A 21,393-nucleotide genomic window follows, 5' to 3' on the forward strand; every position below is an offset into this window, starting at 1 on the left:
AATTGGCTTTCATGATTACTTATTTGATAAAGCCCATTTGCTATTTGAAAATCCATAATGACTGCCAACTCTCAAAAAGACTACACTTAAAAGTCATATCATACTTCATTTGCAGTCTTTGCTGTTGCAGAAATCTCCCATAGATTTCCATTCAGGATTCTTTGAGTGTGGTTTCGCCTCAATTCACGATGTCTCTGAAAGCTTTACTACATAAAGTGAGGTGTCGCGACACTGTTGAGGATCGTTGAATGATATTAGCCTACATTGATGCTGACAGGTCAGCTGAACTTTAGGAAAAATGATTAGTAAGTGCTTCAATTTCAAGTAGCCAGATGACACAGATAAAGGATGCACGTGTCCACTTATATAGCGGGACATATAATATCTGTACATAATACACAAAAAACTAAAGAGAAACGCTGGACAATGGTTAAAAAGCGGAAGAATAAAGTGCAGGGAAAGTGAAAAGGCTACAGGAGAGAAGGGGAGATGGAGAGAGAAAAAAGAGAAGTGTAGAAAAGGGTTTTGTAATCTGGGTATAGTGGTGTTGTGCCGTCTCCATGGTGACAGGCACAAAGGCCCGTGGTTGGCCATTGATGGCTAATTGTATTCTTCACAGCTCTTTTGTTAATTGTTGTCTGCCCAGCTCCCACTTCCTGCTGGGCCACGGCACAAAGCCACGAACAGGAGGGATTAGAAATGGCACATCAGCTTCCCCAATGCACAGCCAACCTCTCTCTACCTCATTCTCTCCCTCTCTTTCATTCTCTCGCTTTCTTTCTGTTTCTCTCTCCCTCTTTCTGTCCCCACAGAGCCGCACCTCCTTTTATCTGCTCCTCACTGTGTGCACTCCCATGACCTCAGAGAGTCCTTCTTTCCTTCTTTACCTTTCATTCTTTCTTCATATGAGGTCTTCACTTCTTTACTCGCACTTATGTGATGTTGGCTTGATTCTTGCTTCTTTACCTACAACACTGTCACAGTTAGCCACACAGATACAATAAGATAACATTACTGTAGAGCATAACCACATTCATGTCTTTCAGTCATGGCATCACATGGGAAATACGGACTGATGACAACTTTTCACAATTAAAGGACAGTACAAAAAAAGCACTGCTCAAACACAAGATTTGCATATGATGGTTGAAAGATAAGTTAATTTATATAATCTTCATCAGAGGCAGAGGAAGAAGAATGTTCTTGGAGCCAGCCACAGTGTGTCCAATATAAACTGTGATCATTTAAAACTCATTGGATTCTTAAATGCATTCTCTGGGAGATGCAAATTGCTACCTGGATTGTTTTCAGCGGCAAAGTGTTTCTCAGTGAAAGGAACCGGAGCGTTTTTGAACTAGCCTGAAGTTACAGTGAAATGGTGCGAGACTAAGATGCTGTTGTGTGTGTTACGTCCAAAAATGTTTGAATTTATGTGAGGCAAAGGCCAGTGCCCCTGCTACACGTTAATAAAGTCTGGTAGACTGGTAGGTGACACAGTAGAGAATCTCCACCTATCCAAAAACGTGTGTTGTAACTAATCATAAATGGTAAATGGCCTGCATTTGTATAGCGCTTTACTCAGTCCCTAAGGACCCCAAAGCGCTTTACACTACATTCAGTCATTCACCCATTCACACACACATTCACACACTGGCAATGGCAAGCTACATTGTAGCCACAGCTGCCCTGGGGCGCACTGACAGAGGCATAACTATAAAAAAAGCATAATGTAATTTTAACTTATATATCAGTAAATACTTAACTACTACACGAGTGCTTCCAGTTCATTGGAGGGAGGCGGTGCTAAAATACATCACAGGACTTTTAGGCTTTTATCTTTTATTTCAATGTGTGTTTAGGTACAAATACTGATTTGTCCTCACTCCGAAGTCATCACATACTGATGCTTGGACAGTAAGCGTCACACTGTAACCCACTGCGCACCTACTTAATGCCACCTTTCAATGTGCAGACATTGAGGGGTTCGACATGTTTCTGTCTGAAATAAACAGCATCTGCTGGTGCTGGCATGGACATGGACGTGTAACCTTTGTAACATTGTAACACTGTTAGTTTAATCTTATTCTGCTATCTTATTGCTACCTTTATATACTGCTGTTTTAAACTGCTAGCTTACTGGTAGTTTATACTGCTAGCTTACTGCTAGCGTTATATACTCCTACCTTAATCTGAAAGAATGTATTTATTAAAACTACTACCAACAAACAAAATAAACACACAAACCTCAGAGCTGAAAACTAAGACTTTCAAGCAAACGTTGAGGAGTAAATGCTGTGCCAGCTGATAAAGAATTATCCCTGCTCGATGCAGCTAACACTGCTAGCAAGAGACAAGGTAATTGCTGTTAGCTTGCAGCAATGTTTACAAGAAATCTGCTAAATTTTAAATCCAATATTTTACCTGGATATTTGTAATTGTGCTCCTGCTGTGTAAAACAAACCAGCCGTGTATGGTAACAGCTGAACACAGCTAACACTTCTGTTCTTCACTTTTAAACTTCCATCACTATGATTTATTCTTGTTTTTTCTGCCCTCAGTCATTGGGTTATTCTTTATGTTGTCACTGCCGAGCGTGATTTTGTTGCAAAACCCTTACTTACCCTAAAGTTGTTTTTTTTAAAAAAAGTGATCTGGATAGGAGTCAAACTCCTGTTTTTTTTTCCTTCGTCACGCATAAAAAGAGACGCTGAAGGTGTACAGTTTCATTCAACACATGGCAAGAAGTGTTCAGTTCAGTTCAGTTCTTTTTTATTTCAAACATTTCAAACATGTGCCTTCACAATCATTACAAAGTATTATTCCATTATTTGTTTGAAAAGGAGTAGGCAGAAGTATTTACTTATTTGTCCCTACCCCCTCAAGTTTTACCTCTCATTCATTTAATTGTTTTTTTTTTTTAGTCTTAAAAGTGTGACTGACTAAGAGACAGTGTCTAGTGAGCTAAGAGGTAGAAAGTGTTGCAAATAGTGGATACATACAGCACCCACCAAAAGTATTTGCACTTTACTGTTAGCATACTTTTAGAGGATATTCTAAGGAGCTTAGAAAGAAAAGTGTCTGGACTTCTTTAAGTTGCTTGAAGACGTTAAACCTCTCATCCGAGAAGCTTCTTCAGTTCTAAGAGTCAAATGAGTCCCAGATTTACAGGATATTGTACATGGAGTGGGGAAAAGCCCTGAAAAGAAATATAGGAATAGTTTTACACCACACTTGTTAAGCATGACAGACTTCTTTGATCAAAAGGTGGAAATTTTAAAAATGACAGGCGGTCAAATCGAACTGAATATCGACAGTATTGATACCAATACTAAAATATTGATATAAGTATCAGATCAATGGTGGCAAAGTATCAATACTTTAAATATTTTTTTATTTATGTATTTATTTAAAAAAAACACACACACACCTCAAACAAACACTCAGAAACAAACACTTTTGTGTCGTGTTTTTTGTTTTGACTGTCAGATCTATTTTATTCATTGCTTGTCTGACACATTTAAAAAAAATCACAGTGTTTAAAACGTGTGATATCGGCATTTAGTGGCATTTTTGTGGCATTTATATGGTATTGGCTCAATACCAAATTTTGCAGTATGGCACAGCGCTGAATAAAGAAAGCCTCTGTCAACAAAGATCACTCTTTGAATCAACCCAGGCTCACTCATGATCACCCCTCCCCCTTCTAATAATCTTTACTCAGTTCCGAAGACGTTTGAAAGCGCAACTTTACACGCTCTGTAATCTCATGACATTTTAAAGAGCGACCAACTAATCACTGATAACAGATTAGCTTGTAATGAAAATGACTACTAACTGCATTCTCTCTCTTTATTTATTTATTTATTTTATATGTACTTGTAAAGTTAAACGACCCTGCCGGTATCTTTGCTATTAAGTCTTGCTTATTGGATTGGTTATGGATCTAAGAGGGAGAGAAGAGGCCGTCAGTTGGTGAGGTCTCTCCAATCAATAGTCATTAACAGTGTAGTCAATGTGCGTTTCAATAGACACGGGAGCCAGTAACAGATTATCGACTCTCTCTCCCTTGATACACTGTGTGTGTGTAAGTGTTCTCACAGCCGCCACCTGGAAATTAGTCCCTCTCCCTTTAAGTGGGAGGTGAGCTGCAGGGCGCTGGGGACGGTGAGAGTTGGAAACCCAGACAAGCAAACAGAAAGTCACCGGGAGTGAGTGAGTGAGTGAGTGAGTGAGTGTGCGCGCTCCCCGTCTCCAAAAACATTTACGCATCGCAGCAGTGTTCCGCCTGCCTCTCACTCCTCACCGTCATCTTACCACAAACAGCAGCCGGCTCTCTCCACTCCGAAGGACCGGGAGGACGAGTTCGTGCGGAGAAGCGTCTGTCCCAAACCACCGTGCTTTGCATGCGGTGAGCAATTAAAGCGGGGGAGGAAGAGGAGGAGGACGGAAGTTTATCCCCCCCCCTCCTGTCTCTCTGGTGGAGAGCGCAGGGCGCACCGGGACTGGTGAGTGGAAGCTTGATGGTCACTCTTCGTGGAAATACTAACCACTGTCGTTAATAAGAACTTGGGAAGGAACTTCCCAAACTCAGATCAGTCGGAATTCCACCTCATCCATCAACCTCTAACTTTCCCAACATTCCCATTTAGTCTAACTTGCACCAGCTTCTCCATTTACGCTTTCTTTTGACTTTAATGCATAATTATGTGGAAAAATGAGCGCTGCTCTCGACCTCACTGCTCCGCTACACAATTATCGAGTGGTGTGGGAAATTATTATTATGATGATGATGATGGCGGTGGTGATGGGGATGATGTCAGTTCTGTTGGCAGATGCAAATGAGCGGATATCAGCAGGTTCACCGAGAATAGGCACAGGTGTCAACGTTTTAGCAAAGACTTCAACACCCTTCTTTTCTCCATAAAGCCCCATTTTTAGCTGATCCACTGAAGTATGGCAGTGAATAATTAGAACTTCATTAAGTTTCAGAGTGAGGAAAGTTCTCCTTGTTGTACTGTGAAATTTTGCCAGCATAGAAATATCTTTTTATAAAGCTGTGGGGTGGGAAGCAGTGGCACTGTGTTGCAGCGGTCTGGTCTGTAAAGCCGTGGAGCCCTGAGGATCAGTGATGTCAGAGGTGACACCTTAGGCTCCTTTAAGTATGTTCAGGGGTTCTCAGCATGTTAAAAGGGTCAGGCATTAGCAAGGTGGGAAACGGTTCACAGGTCTGGGAACAGTTCAGAGGTGACATCTCAGTGCCGAGTACAAAGTGTGTGGAAGGAAGGAGTGTGAGTGTGTGTGCTCGTCTTTACAGTGGCTGGTTGCATACAAAGCTGTCCATCAGTGGGGAGTCCCTGACCTTTCTTTCTGTCAATCTCCTTTCTGTCCTCTTTCACTCTTCAGTCCCATCTTCTCACCCCCTGCTGCCCTTCATTTCTTTTTCTTTTCTTTCTTTTTTGGAGGCTAGTTTAATGCTGCATCTTCATATCCTTTAGCTTACTGCACACACACACACACACACACACACACACACACACACACACACACACACACACATAACCTCGAGGACTGGTTTTTCACCCTTCACCTCCACCCCCTCCCTATCCCTCCACCGGCCCCACCTTCTCTTTTGGAGCTTTGTCTTCCCAGGTGAACGGGTTCATGCTGGGGGAAAGGTGACCTGCACCTTCACTCGTGCTTTGTTCGCTGGCCCCAGCACTGTCGTGTCTCATGCCACAGCCTCGTCATATATTGCTTTCTAATTAGCAAACATGTGTCTGCTAAGTTCATGTGCTAGCACTGCTCAAAGTAGTTACCACTGTTTTATAATAAGAATAAAGTTATAGGGGTGGAGTGAAGTTTACATTTGTTTCCTTTGTTTACTAGAAATTTCCACCTACATGGCAAACCACAAATGAAAGGTAACGTTATAAAGAATCAGGAACAAACTGATGTAATCAGAGTTTGGTTATTCAAGCTGACTGTGAAAGGGAGAACATTAGCTGCTTCTAATACCTGACAGTTTGTTACTTTGCGCTCTCATGCTTGGCAGTTTTGGATCCTTGTTAGGCCAGAAAAGCGATGTCAACCTTGGACTCCTGGGTTTTTTAATGGCCGTGATATCGACCAACTAATGAATCAGTTAATTGTGAAAGCAACTGTAGCCACAGTTTGGGCTCATTTATCAATATTGTACCATAAATGGAGCTAAGCATCAGATGTTCTCTAAAACGTTGTTGTTGTCATTGTTGCACTTGCTGCTGTCCTGTAGGTGTTAGTGAAAGATTGGGCATGTCATGATTGAAAAGAGATGTCAGTAGGTTTTTGTGGGTTTAATTTATACTGGGCACAGTAAAGAAGATTAAAGTTTATGAATTCACATCCACACTTGGTCTTCCTGTGAAGCGTGATAACAAATTGTTGTAAGCAGGCGTGTTTACAATAAATCTACTGTTAGTGGGTCATTGTTTGTACCAATTTTTTAGACTTGAAATTTGTGCGCTCCAGTCCAGTGTGTGTGTGTGTGTGTGTGTGTGTGTGTGCGCACCACTTCCTATGCATTGGATGTCTCCATCAGGGCAGCAGAGCAGACTAAGTTTTTTCCTCGTCTTTCCTCCTGACCTCTTGTATCCTCTGGACATTGTTCTCTGAATCCTATTGAACCAGGAGTCCACAGATAAACAGCACAATGGAGAATAATGGTGTGTCTGTGTGTGTGTGTGTGCGTGTGTTCCTCAGCCTGTCCTTTAGCGCAGTGTGAGGCCAAGCCAATCACGCAGAACAATTCTGGGTTTGGGGAAGCTTGTGATCTCTTTAAAAAACCCCACCATCACTGCATTTTCTCTTTTGGAAGAATCGCAACAAGCACGAGCGCTACATACATCACTACATCACTCTGCCGCTTGAGCGACAGTATAAGCATGTTGTCTGTCCGACTCTTCAGACGGGTCGGCATAAGGACTTCACTTATATTGTGCAGCAACCTAAAAATTAAATATACGGTGACTGAGTCATATCATTGTATCATATCAGCTCACTGTGCTTTAAATTTTTGCTGTTAATCCATCTTCCTGAGGGTTAAACCTCCAAACTGAACAAATTAAATTAGTTTTCATGTGCAAAGAATTTGGACAATGAGATTTAAAAATGAATAACATAGTGTAGTATAGTCGACAGTCGATCAGCTGAATCATTATTTAACCCAGGAGTCTTGAACCTGCAGCTGGTCCTGAATGTGGCTGTTTTGTCCATCTCTAGATAAAAAGTAGAAATGAATATTTAAAAAATAATAATAAAAATTCGGCATTGCCGATTTGCAACAGTTAAAAACTAACAACCTGATTACCCCACATGCATATTTTATGAGTTTTTTTACTCAGAAGTACCACTGCAGGACTTAGTTGTGCATTAGCAACAAAAAGTTAAATTTGAGCCTGAGAGGGTTAAGTGGTTCTTTACATTCTTCATCACATTAAAAAAATATTGTGTCATAGCACAGAACAACAGTCCCTCGAGGCGTGTGATACTTTAAACTGTGTACAATATATTAAAGCTAATCAGATTCAAAGCGCCCTGCAGAGGATAGTTACAGACAAACATTTTAGAACTGTGGTAGAAGTTTTGCAGTGTTTAGCACTGCTGCCTCACATCAAGAAAGTCTTGGGTTCAACTCCAGCAGGCAGATGGACCCTTCTGTGTAGAGTTTGCATGTTCTCCCTGTACCTGCATGGGTACTCTGCCTTCTCCCCTTTTCTGGAACTTGGTTGTCTGTGTGTTAGCCCTGCGTTAGCCTGGTCACTTGTTCAAGGTGTAACTTGCCTCTTCCTCTAAGACCTCAGTTGGAAGGATGGATAGCCTCTCGCTTTTACATGTTTCTATTAATTAGTAATGAGCAGTCATACACAATTCCAACTCAGACAACTTAGCGATAGCCAGCTTAGTAGTGCCTAAGTCCTTTTCATTCTTTTTATTTTATTTATTCCATATGCTGCTGTGAAAAAGATTGGCGTTGAAAGAGTTTTGTTTTACAAAAATGCAAAATTGACAATAAAGAATTTGTTTACTTTGGCAAATAAACCTGAAAAAGTAAACAGTTAAAACATATTTTTCATAAACAGTATTATTCAAAATATTCCTCCAGCCTGCTGTACTATTGTTATATGTGGTAAAAGATTTAAATTATTCACACCTATTAGTAATGTTGAAAGGTTTTTTTTTAATGTGGGCAGCAGGTTCATAATAAGGCCCAATCATGTTTGAGATTTCTTTTGGTCAGAAATTGTTAAAAAAAAACAAACAACACAGCTCTTTGATAGTAAAGTTTACCTGACTTAACACTGATTTAACTATATATTCAAAAAAGTTGCATGTTTTCTGATCTCTGATGTGATGATTTACTGCTTTCCCTACTTTTGCATGTTGGCTGGCTAAAATATGACAGCTTTAAATGTAAGAAAACATTTTCAAACAATTTAAATTAAAAAAAAAATTCACAGTTAGATATCGAAAAATTAGTATTTGTAGTTATTATCATTTTATTAACATAATATTAATAATTATTATAATACTAATTAATTAATTAATTACTCTTTAATTATAATATCAATTAATTACTGTGGTAATAAGTTCACATGTGATAGAGTTTAGAGACTTGTACTTATATTGATACTTCTGCAAAGCCAACATTTAACAATCCCTTAAAACATATAAAATCATGTGTTGTGTTAATAGAACATTATTAGAAAAGAAATTCAGCCAGCTGATTGTTATAAAAACAAAATAATATCTACCTTTTAATTTTGACAAAAATCCGTTCAAATCGCAGTATTTTATGGCGTCATCGCTGCCCACTGTTGGACAAACTATGTAATGGCAACACTATACCTAATGTCCCACCTTCATCTACTCTTAAATGTCTTATTTGCCTTTTTTTCTGTCTTATCTTGTAAAGCCCTTTTTTCTTTGTTTTTAAAAGGTGCTACATACATGAAGTTTATTATTATTACTATTAATATTATTATTATTTTCTGAGTCAAGGCTAGCCTCTCAGACCTGCGCTTCAGTTTCTTATTACCCACTTTTACTCTTACTGCACCTGACTTGTGTATAGGTGTATCTCCCGTAAAACGTCTCACTTTGACTTATCTTTTGGTCTGCAAAAACAAAAAGTTAAATTGAGCAAAAGTAATTTGGCTCCTCGTGCAGAAATAATGTGCAGACCAGTTTAAATGGCTGCGTCTTTAAAAGCTCTCCCGCCTGTTGCCTGCCTAAAGGAAACATCTGTTGAATGCAGTTAGAAGAGACTCATAAAAAAAGTAGGTAAACTGTGACATATTAGGTGTCAGTCACCAAGATCAGTAATAACTTTGCTTTGTTGTGTTTTGTGGCAACAAGTTAATCGACTCTTGCAATGCTTTAAATCATGTTCAGTGAATTGTTTTTGAGTGCATTTGGATTATTTGATTAATCGATGGTGCTGTTGATGCTATTTGCTGTTTTTCTTAAATGAAAATATGCTGAATATCTAAAAAAACAGTTTTTTTTCTGGTAAAAACAGTGCTTAGATATTCAGTTTAATTTGATTAAATATTTCTGTTTAAGATCACACTGCCTGTGTTCAGGCTTCTCTGGTGACGAAGGTGCTTGGCTTTTATAAAGTGTGATTATTCTGGTTAATTCTTCACCATGTCCCTGATAGGAACGTGATATCGCAGTCAGCTTCTGTGCCTCACAATGGGCTTTTTTGCATTATCTAACAGCCTCTTTTTCCTCGCGTTAAGCCATCGTGACCCGTGAACATGTAGTCTTTAATGATTCTGTACATCACTATCACAAAGACCAAAGTGTGGTGCGTCGAGCACACGTGCCGAAGAGAGGGAGCTTTTGATAGAGCGGATGAACGGAGAAGTTTCAAGGTGCTCCTTGTATTCATTTCTGTTATCACTGAAGCAAACGGGGTGAGAGAGTGCAGTAATTAAAAGTGGAGATGGAAGGATCTCAGGTGGAGATGTTAGAAGTCATGTCTTTGTGAAGGAAACACAAAGGTGGAGAGGTTGGTTGAATGCCTTTGCTTCATCTTAACATCGCTCATCACTCTTCAGAGGACTTTTTAAAGACACTTTCCACCTGTTGCCTTGGTACAGGAAAGAAAAGAAAGATAACTGTACACACTTGAGAGGAAACACACACACACACACACACAGGAAGACTCATCCTGGGCGGGTGATAAAACACAAGTCATACACTGGTGATGGGCCACTTTCAGAGATACTGCAGGCGCGCACACACACACCCTGCTGTGTACATCTGCACACACCTTCAAGGTAAGATACCTGCTTCAACCTCGGCAAAGCCTTCTTTTACCAAACTCACTGTGTCCTCGCGGTTGACTGTCTTGCAGGCTTATATCTGATTGCACGGTTGAAGCATCTAATCACTAAAAGCTTCACATTACACTTGTTTTGTTTATCTTTTTAAAATATATCGACGGGATTGCTGTACCCCTGGCATGCCATTCATTTACATTCTGCCAGCTGTGCTTTGAATGTGCGCTCACCCATCCGTGAATGCTGTCATAAGCCCATAAAAACGCACCGTAAAGCCAGAGGAGGGGGGCGAAACCACAGCAGGCTATTTATCAACAGCTGTAAATCATCTCCGAAGAAGAAAGAACGGAACCCTTCTCGAACGCTGGCCCCTGCGCCGTGTTTCTCATGCTACTTTTGATCACTTTCTAATCCCTTAAGAAAAACACACAACAAGGAGAGAGGGAAAAAAAGTTTTCTGAACTTTTCCTCTCCACGCCTGCATTGCATGCACGTGTGTTCATTCAGCACGCAATGTCAGAATACAAGCTCCTACAGGACTTAGGTGTGTTTGGCTGAATGTTGCGCTGGAGAGGGAGGCTTTTGTTGGAAAGTATGCAGCGAGTTTTTCTTTTGTCTCTCTTGTTCCCATAATGCTCGTCACATAACGGCTCTCTATTGTTTGGCATGCGGGACGTGAATGAGCAGGTTTATGTAGACTTTTTCGTGCCCCTTAATTTGAAGAACGTACAAAGAACAAAAAAGGAATAAACATGATGATGAGTGGATTTTGTGCCACTCTCATCAAGATAAAAGTGCGTTAAAGAGGTTATTATTGGCTTAATAGATAGCATTAATGCCTGCACTGATCAGGTTCGCTGACAGTTTATTCATTTTTTTTGCTGCTGAGTGACATAAAGGCCTTATTAAATTACGTTTCAGCGCCTTTTACTGCTTTCTCAGAATTAACCAACAGATTTGCATGGCTATCAGAGAAGTGCACATGGACATACGTCTGTTTTTGTTTGCCACGGTTAAAGATAAAGGTATAATCGGCTTGTTCCCACCCTTTTTCCAGCCGATTTGTTTATTTCTGAGAGAATTCACAAACACTCTATTGATAGACGAGCCCTGCACACACAAATAAAAACACACCGGTTTCCTGGTTCATTTACATGACTTTCTCCTGCACAACGCTGCTCTGTTGTCATGCTGCTCTGTTGTCATGTGAAACCTAAATTTTCAAAAAAAAAATTCAGGACACAAAACTGTATACCTGTTTGTTGTGTGTGTGTGTGTGTGTGTGGGTCTATAGTGCCATTTGCAAATGACCAGAGACCGTTTGTTTGCTCCGCAACAGCTCCACCAGCATGATTTGCATTTCCTTTTTAAAAATCAATGAAATCTAAAGCGACAGTAGGCCATTATGTGCCGGTTTGCTAGAAGTTAGTTGCGTATTTGACTTTGTGGTGTATGTGCAGCATGGAAAACAGGCCAGCGCTCCTCCGCTGCATTGAACTTCTTTGATGACTTATCATTTGTGGGGTAACATTAGATTGTATTAATGTTAAATGAAAGAGGGGGCATAGGGGCGCAGACACACATCGTCGGTAATGCAGGAGACACTCTTCTGGCTTTTATCTCCCACTCTCCACAGCTGAGCGCGATAACTTGTCTAAAATCATGCGCTCACATGCATCCAAGCTGTTGTATCTCTGCAAAATAAAGAGAGAAGCGAAGCCGAGTTACAGCAGTGGACACCGTCATCCTCCGAACACCAAACCTTTGCTGTTCTTACTGCTGTTCCTTGAGATGAGATAAGGATTTAGTTTTCCATGTTTTAATTCTTGTTCACTTTCTTTCAGTTTTATCGCAGCCTGAAGTTTAACACAATTGAAGGCAAAACCACCCAGATAAATTTCTGTATGTGGCATTGAAGCACCTTATCAGCCCGTCACCTCCAAAAACAAAAGATGCCTGCTAACTGGAAAGAATGGTCAGCTTTCTTTTCAAATCCTAGAGCTATATTTAGTTTACTCTTTAAGCTACTTCATTAGTCAGCAATAGTATTTAACTAGAAGTAGTCAAAATTGGGGGAAAAAAGCATTTAAAGTTGTTTTTTTTTTTTAAAAGGCTCTGTAATTAAAACAGCTGGGCACAAACAGCAGGAAATAGTGCACTTGTCTTGGGACTATTTTCAGCTGTGGATTCGTATGCATTTAGTGCTCTAGTGAGTATTTACAGCAGCAGCACAGGTGTGTGCCACAGTAAAGTACAGTGTGTGTGTTTGTGGTGTTGAAAGAGCATGTCAGCCGGTGCAAAAGCGGGCCTGAGTCAGAGCAGTTGTGAAAACAGCAGAGCTCCGTGAAACAAAGGAATTAAAAACGATAACACAGTAATTGCTGGCAGATTCCATCAACTGCTGATTTTTGGCTTTCTTCACCTTATTCATTCACAAAACGAAAAGCGTGGAAAAACAAGCTTACCCTCTCAAAAATAATCTGCTTGGCAAAAAGTGTTCAGTCCTGTTTGTCAGCCTAAAGTTAACCTTTAGCTGTTTCTGCACATCTAATAGGAAAGGCAGCAAATCCATTTTTCTACCTGGGCTCTTCTTTCTTCTCTGTCATCTGGCAGCCCAGGAGATAAGCACGCTGTTACTGAATCTAAGAAAAAGGAATGAAAAAAACCTTTTCTTTTTCTCCCCAAAAGTCGAATGACCACATTTTTTGTGGTTAATGCAGATAAGAAGAAGGGTCTGCACGGGGTGGAGGTCAGAGTGGATGGATGGCTTAACAAAACATCAGACAGTTGGGTTTTAAAAAAACAAACATTGACTATTGATTTGTGGCTGTGACTACATGTTTGTTATTACATTATATTGTGATAATGAAGACCTGCTAACCTTACCTTAGTAACTATTTTACTCCATATCACCAAGCCGTTTTGTATGTAAATCCAACCAAACTTTTACCGTAGTGTGAACGCACCAGAACGGTTTTATTAATGTCTTTGTATCGCTGCCATCTATGATGCCGCATCAGATCAAAAACTCTTTCAGTGTATTTGAGCAAGTGAAAACTTTTGCTATATAAAACATGGTGTTGTAGGCAGCTAGTTACTGAGTGCAGGCAGCTGGTAGTACTCAGTCAAGCTCAGCCCCAAGATTGCTTTTACACTTATTATTAAACTATAAGTCGTAGTTGCTTTACACACGGTATATGCTCACTGGTCACTTTATTAGGTATACTTTGCTTGTGTCAGGTTGGACCCCTTTTGTAGCACATTATACTGGTGGAAGCAGCCATCGTAAGATAGGTAGTGGACATAAATGGACATCCTAAGCAACACTGCTCAGGTAGGCATTTAAACAACCCTGAACTCGTACAAAGGGGCCCCCAAAGTGTGCCAAGAAAATATCACTACTCCACCAGCACCAGTCTGAACCTTTGATACAGGGCAGGATGGATCCATTTTCTTGTTCTTGTTGACAAATTCCAAATCTGTTATGTTGCAGCAGAAATCAAGGCAGTTTGTTTCCAGTCTCCTGTTGTGCAATTTTGATGAGTCCGTACGAATCATAGCCTCAGTTTTCCTGTTTGTAGCAGGCGGAAGTGGCATCCGACGAGGTCTTCTGCTGCTGTTGCCCATCTGCTTCAAGGTTTGACCTGTTGTGCGCTCAGAGATGCTTTTTGGTTGTAACAAGTGGTAATTTGAGGTCAGCTCGAAGCAGTCTGGCCATTCTGCTCTGACATCAACAAGGCATGCTCTCCCACTTTCTGTTTTTCAGATCATTCTGTGTGGGAAAATCCCAGTAGAACTCCAGTTTTTACGACATCCTGATGTACAGCCTGAACTTCAACAGGGCGTCTTGATTGTGCCTACATTTGTGAGTTGCTACCATGCAATTAGCTGATTAGACATGTAGCCTAGCAAGCAGTTGAACAGGTGTACCTAACAAAATGGCCAGAAAGTGCATATCCTGACTGTAGAATATCTAGAGCTCCCCTACTGCTTTCTGTTCTCCTGCTTTCATCTCTCTTTCTCCTTTTTGAACAGGCCTCTCTATGTGAATGGATTTCTCTGTAAGCCCTAACATAAGAGGCAGTGGGGCATATTGTGATTTTTATGCAGAGCTTCTGTTGTGTATTCCTATTTTCAGGCACTATCTTGATGTATGTGCTGTGTAGTCAGGGCCATGGGCTGGGTCTGTGTGCGTAGCGAGGCGGACTGTGTCATTACGGCGGTCAGCCAGCTACTTCAGACATGATCTCCAGCTTATTGGAGCTGGTTAAGATCTATGGCACTAAGCTGTTGCATACGCAGCTGTACTTGTGAAGCTGAAGCACACATATGCACTCGCGTGTGCGCGCGCACACACACGCAGCAAAGACCTCCTGCAGTTTGCCAGTGCCGAAACAAACAGTCCCTCAGCAGAATCACCTGTTGTGCTCCTACTGCTCAAAGGCGTTGCCATAGTAACGTCTCAGAGTCCTGGCCTCTTGGTCTATGAGACCCTCTGCAAATATAGACCCCCCCTCTCCCCCCCACTACTGCTACCACCATGACCATTAGAAACTCCTGAAAACACGCACACACACACACACACACACACACACACACACACACACACACACGTTATGTACATGTGGGTGCTCTCAAGAAGCAGTAAATGGAGTGAGGATATAAAGTGTGCCAGGCTAAAGGAGAGAGAGCACATTGTGAGAGTCGGGCCTCCTTTGTCTGAGCTAGCCTGAAGGAGCAGGGGGTGGAAAAGGGAATGGGGGTGGAGGGGCTTTGTGAAGGAAGAGGAGAAAAAAAGTGGCCTTCATACACATCCTTTCTTCTCCTTCTCTTGTTCTATCTCTTTATTGGGAGTGTGTTTTGTCTTCTCTCTCCCCACTCACCACACCACCACCTCCTCCTCCTCCTCTGATAAATGCCACAGTAGCCTTTCGCTAGCCGCCACAATAGACGACCTGTTTCGGTGAACGCAACGGGAAGAGAGAAAAGGGAGCGAGAGAGAGGGAGAAAGAGGGACGAGAGTGAGACATGAAAAGAAAGATGGCTGCTTTTTAACCTGTGCTTCTGAAAAGCAGGAGAATAAAAGGGGCTGTGACTAAAGCCAGAGTCCTGTTCTCCTCTCTTTTCTCTCTCCTCGGTGTCTTTGTGAAGGGCACGGTTGTGTCATCAGCCTATTTATACATCTTATTTAGAAAGCTTTTGAGAAAGAGAGACGCAGTGGTCATAGAGAGAGCACATTATGAAGCGTATTAAGCAGGATTTAAACACAGAGGACGGGTTAGATGTGTTTGACGTTGATGTTAGTGTACTGGAGACATACAGTCACATAAAGTTAACAACTGAGTTAACTCTAAATGTTACTCAAACTTACTTTTTTATCACTCTGGAGTATTTTCATATGGATGGCTGTAGTGGAAAACGAATGCATAGACTTTGCATCAATGTGTAAAAAGTACCATATTATAGAAAACCTAGTAAATCATGCATTTAAATTTTGTAGAAAGTGAAAAAAAGCACATGTATCATCTGCAAATTTTGAAAAAACAAACAAACAATAGAACCGTGCATTATACTGTCACTGAATGGAGTACACTGTGCAGCGAGATCCGTTTCAAATTTGTATACTTGGAGTATTTTAGTCGGTGACAACGAATTCTATTTTAATCCATTTTTTTGTTGACCATATGATTTGAATAAAACCTCATTTGCAAGAGAGCTCTGGCTGTATTAAAAAAGACAGGGTATTGTGGTAGGAGCATCACAGTATACCTGTACTGATGACAGTGACATTTCAAAGTGAAATGCTTTATAATACAATTACATAAAGTGTATAACATGGATTTGTTAATACTGTAACTAGTAGTACAGTTTCCTGTGTTTGCACAGTTCTTGCTGCAGACTGCGTCCACCTCTCTACACTTGAGTGATTTAAGTCATCCCATTGCCAAAAAAGACTACGACACAACGCTATTTTTTAGTGTAGTTTTCAATCACAACTTTTAATTATTTTAATTACTATTTTCTCATTTTTTTCTTTCTTTTCTTCCATAATTTTCCATTGAAGCACATATAGGCAAAGGTCAGCTCTACTCTAGTCAATATTCTACAAATGTTAACTTTCAGCCAAATACACTATGGAGGTGCATGCTGTAAGAACATATAGGCATCACTGTCACGGCTGATATATTTCAGTACAGTGGTGTTACCATGATTAGCATCAGTAGTACTGTGGAATATTTTTATATTCCATATAAAAACAGACAAACACAGACACATAAGTCTTATGTTTATTTTATCTATTTCTTTTACATATATGGACAACTACTAATGGATTTGTCCTTTTTTAGTGTTTTGGACACTGAAACACTTAATTCTGCTGAGAATCGCAAACAATCCGTGCTTGAAAGCAGCGCATTGAAGCAGCACAGCAGCTGCTGTCTGGAGAGCCTGTGAACTTTAAACTGTGCTCTTACCTCGCCTCACGTACCTGTTGACTGGGAAGATTGTTGAGCTGAATCTTTTCAATATTGCCTTAAAAGTCTTTTTTTTCCCTCTTCCCTCAACGCGCTGTTGTTTTTCTGTGCTTGTAAAACCCTCACAGTTGTGCTGCTTCTGTTGGAAAAGAGAAATTAAATTGATGGCATGCATTTGTCTGTATTCGCGCATGCTGCTCTAGCTGACAAAGATGAGAAAGTAATTCCATTCTGCATCAGTCTGCTTTAGTTTAGCAGTCAAATACACGGACTGTATGTTGTAAATTGTAACAAAGTGCAGTAAATTGGGACTTTGTGTGGCAACAAATACCCAAACTTTTATTTTGGAGTACACCAGTGTTGGCTGTGGTTGCTTCTACCTTGTTAAAAGAGAAACACAAAAAGCTTGTGCTTATCAGTTCTGCTGAAAGTCAGCCACACCGCAACAAGATGAATAAGAGAAACCACAACCCCTTACACCGTCACTCAATAGAACAGATGAAAACGAACAGAAGACAGTAGTATGCAAACCAAGGTAGGATCCAAAGTCAAAACGATTCCTTTAATGAGCGATGTCAGGGGTTAGTAATATTCATCTTTAAATGTAAATTCTTGATTGTTCTTATCAGAGATAGACTGAAGCTGTTTGACAAATACCACACAGAGCTTAAGACAAAGCCTGACTCATTCCTGTATTAATAAGAAGGACTGAAATGGGACTGCTTTTGAAATCAAGCAGTTGTCCCTGATCTCTTGACGACAGACAAAAGTCTTAGTGGTTTTGCTGAAGAAACTAAGCACATCTTTGTGGTCTGTGTTGACTCATACGCAGTGCGAGTTCAGTCTAAGTCCTTGTTAAACCTTCAGCAGATACAGATAATTTTTTTAGGGAGGAAGGAAACAAAAGCAGAAGCAGCGTTGCTGAAGATCTGCAGATGACTCAGTTTGGGTGAACTCATTTATAGGTGCTAATCAGTTATTCAAACTCTATGTAAATGTATTATTATAAGTTACAAATAAAAACACCTATGTGACAGATGGACAAATGCTGACATGCAAAATTTCAGCTTTATGCAGGTCCTGATACCAGGGCAGCAGTTTGATAAGATATCACAACTTTTTACTGATAAAACCAGAAAAGATGGAGAGAATACATCATGGCTTTTGAGATGAATGCATTTTTAAGAGATGTGAATTTACTTTAATCACCTAGTAAGTAAGGCATTTATTTTTCTACTATTCTGAGCTCATCGGTGCAGGAAAACAAAGGGGCACGCCTTATCTAAGCTAGCCGATCATACATCGGGACTGAAAGATGATCTTAACTTGTCTCTTAGTATTCTGGTAACGTCTATGTTAAACCCATCTAATTAAAATGCATACTTCATTGTGTGGAGTATTAGAGTAACTAACTGATGTTGAGTTAGCTTGTTTTTCTGCAGCATGCAAACCAGGCCTTGATATTTAGAACCGCCCATCTCTTGTTAAAGAAATGTCCATAAAATCAATGTGATGGTTATTAGCAAAGACGATATCTCCGTCCTCTATTGTCGGGCTGATGAGGAGACAGACTCTTTTACTTGCTGATCTAATAGAAATAAACTAAATGTAGGTTTTGAAGCCTTAAGTCTCAGATCAAGCCAAACTAAGGTTTACTCCTGCTTCAGGCTTTTGCAACCAGAGTTTGCTCAGTTATTATGGTTTTCCAACTGTCCGTGATTTCATTTACCTGTGAAAAGCACAATCCTCTTCCTGTTTTGGTTGCACACTTGAGCCTCCATTTTCCCAGGGAATTTCATGTGCAGTTGGTACTGCTTGAATATAGCTGCCGCATTGGGCAACCAACATTTATTTTACAGTATAGTCAGCTAAAATTGTGATGTCACTATGAATCAAAGCACTTTCGACTCCAAGTCACATTTTAACCCTACTTTGGTAGATGTTATGCTGTCCCCTTCTACACACTTTATCTACGGTTAACCTCACGTGCACGTCTTTGTCCTCTTGCTTTGAGGTGATGGTGCCCATTTACTAAGAAAGCAGCTGTCCCACTAATGTTTCCATCTTACTGATAGGATTTGTATGGGGAGCTTGTGATGGGAACTGCAAAAACTAGTTATTCAGCTCTATATTTGGTGAAGATGGCATGGGTTACAGTTGACCATAACAACAATAGAAGGAGGTAATATGTGTTAACCCTCTGATCGCTAAGTCATGTAAACACTTAGAACAGGTCAATATGACCAAAAATATTTATCACGATATACATTTGAAAATTTGTGATAATGATATAACTGACGATATAATTGACACTAGACAAAATACTTTAGTGCATAGTGCATAAAAAAACCCCATTAATTTATTTTCACTTAAACAAGCATCTGTTTTTTATGTGCATTAAAGTTATATAAAAATGTAACAGTGCAAATTCCTTGCTGACAGTTTAACCAAAAAGCATTTCCAGTGGAAACTGGCCGACATATCCTCAGCATAACCATGTATAATATCCACAAAACTTAAAAAGAGGTTATACACACACAATACGGTAATATTATGTTGAAGCACAGTACGTAGGCTCCTGCCTACAATAGCCGTAATGCTCCGAAAATCCATCAAGCGGTGTGGGTTCGTAGCTTAGCAAAGTTGTAGTGAAACATTTGACAGATTTTCGAGTGCCGTGTACCATATAAAATCATTTCGAGGTCAGTAAACACAACCAGAATTCATACATAAGGCGCACGGGATTATAAGGGGCACTGTTGATTTTCAGAAGTGTGCCGTATTTTCCAAAAAACACGGTAATAACGACAGCCCGCTAGCATGCTCTACCAAAAATAGTGCTTTGTTGTGTATCTGATGGACGAAAGCCGCTTTCGCCCTTCTCATTCTCCACCGCCACCATGCTTTTTCCACCATGTGCGTATGAAAACAAAGACACTGCGCATGCGCATTTTATCCATATTCTATCGCGATATTTCATTTTCTTATCGTTGCCCAACATTATACCGGTATTACCGTGAAAGGTATGATATGGCCCAGCCCTATAAAAACCAGACTGTATTGTGGAGAAAGGCATCATGTACTATTCTGGGGAAAATACATAGTTTTTAATATGTCTCATTTAGAATGAGTGTTGACTTGATTACTAAGACTTAGAGGAACAATACAATAAAAACAAAGATGACATATTCTCATTGACTGGAGATTATTTGTACTTTTGTATTTTTCGGACAATAAAGCACACTTAAAATCCTTTAATTTTCTCAAAAATCGACAGTGTACCTTATAATCTGGTGTGCCTTATGTATGATTTCTGGTTGGGCTCTCAAAAATCTGTCAAAAAATGTTTTAGTATGACTTTGGTAAGCTACAAAGCCACACCTCTTGATGGATTGTCGGAACATTATGGCTACTGTAGTCAAGAGGAATCTGGGTCCAAAACTCCGTCTACTTCAGATCCCGAAGTCAAACAAACACTGAGAGTAAAAAACTGTCTAAATTCTTTCATCTGTAATAAAATGATCAGCGTTGCTGCTTCACCAGGTGTAACAATTAAGTCTAACATCCAGGCATCCATGAAAACAGAAGTTATTAAATTTAACTGAGTTAGAAGTTAGCAGGAAGTTAGCAGGAAGTTAGCTACATGTGCTACATGGTGGCTAGCTACACAGCTATGTTAGCATAGCATAAACACAGTGAAGCTTGAGGATGAAAGCTAACTTTTTTCCACTCGATACAAATTAATGTGAGGGTTCCCGATGGTTAGGGACAAATGCAATCGCATGGCAGGATGCTGTAAACGGACCAAACTTCATTTAGGAGAACGACTGAGATAATCCATCCACAATACCAGGTTAGTCATTAATAAACTGCAACAACACGTGGACAGACGAGCTGCGAGAGACTTCAACATTAATGAATCAATGGTACGCAAGTGGAGGAAGCAGGAAGAATGAGTTGAGTAAAGTTTGACTTATCTGACTGTTTTGTTTCGCTTAATGCGTCTTATAATTCGAAAAATACAGTATGTATTTGCTGCAGCATTTAGTATCATATTTAAACTATTTGGCACTCTTGTAAGTGAAACTCTTTAGATATGCTATCTTAAATTTCTGATAGCAGAATTTTTCATTTAATGGTAAATTAGGAAAATGTTTGATGTCTACTTTGTACGAATAAATATATGTATACTTGTGTGTCATTTCGTTTGATTAGCTCACAGCCAGAATATATTTCCCCATGAGTTTCTTCTACTGCAGGTTACTTCATGTATGCCACAAACACCATGAGCAGTGCATAGAATGATTCCAGTACCTCAGATTGTCAGGAAGTCTATTCAGGGGCCAGCAAGCAGAATAATTTTGTTTTTCTTGCCACGCTCATGGTGTGTGTATGAGATTTTCAATCCTCTTGCTTTCTTATCTGACATGCAAAACATTTTTTCTTCGCTTGTTCGTGCCGCTGCTGATTCTCAAATGTATTGTGATGTAGGGCTGTTCGATATAACGATATATATCGGATGACGATATAAAAACGTCTATCGTTTCATTTTACGCTATCGTTTGTTTCGTGGTGTCGCAAAATAAACTGTTTAC

The 21,393-nt window shown here is 40.1% G+C and overlaps 1 protein-coding gene across 2 annotated transcripts in view; it reads left to right on the plus strand.

The window, feature by feature from the left end:
* Positions 1 to 4,184: 4,184 nt before the first annotated feature.
* sox13 (SRY-box transcription factor 13) overlaps positions 4,185 to 21,393 on the plus strand; it is a 47,684-nt gene continuing 30,475 nt past the window's right edge. Inside the window, exon 1 of one of the 2 annotated variants that reach the window (XM_005726666.1) lies at positions 4,185 to 4,505. The gene's annotated coding sequence lies outside the window, so the exon portion shown is untranslated. Of the gene's footprint in view, positions 4,506 to 10,274; positions 10,323 to 21,393 lie in introns of those variants that run through there. The other variant, XM_005726667.1, reaches the window with a different exon arrangement.

The sequence above is a fragment of the Pundamilia nyererei genome, unplaced genomic scaffold (genome assembly GCF_000239375.1).
Source record: "Pundamilia nyererei isolate P.nyererei 1_Seehausen unplaced genomic scaffold, PunNye1.0 scaffold00021, whole genome shotgun sequence".
NCBI lineage: Eukaryota > Metazoa > Chordata > Actinopteri > Cichliformes > Cichlidae > Pundamilia > Pundamilia nyererei.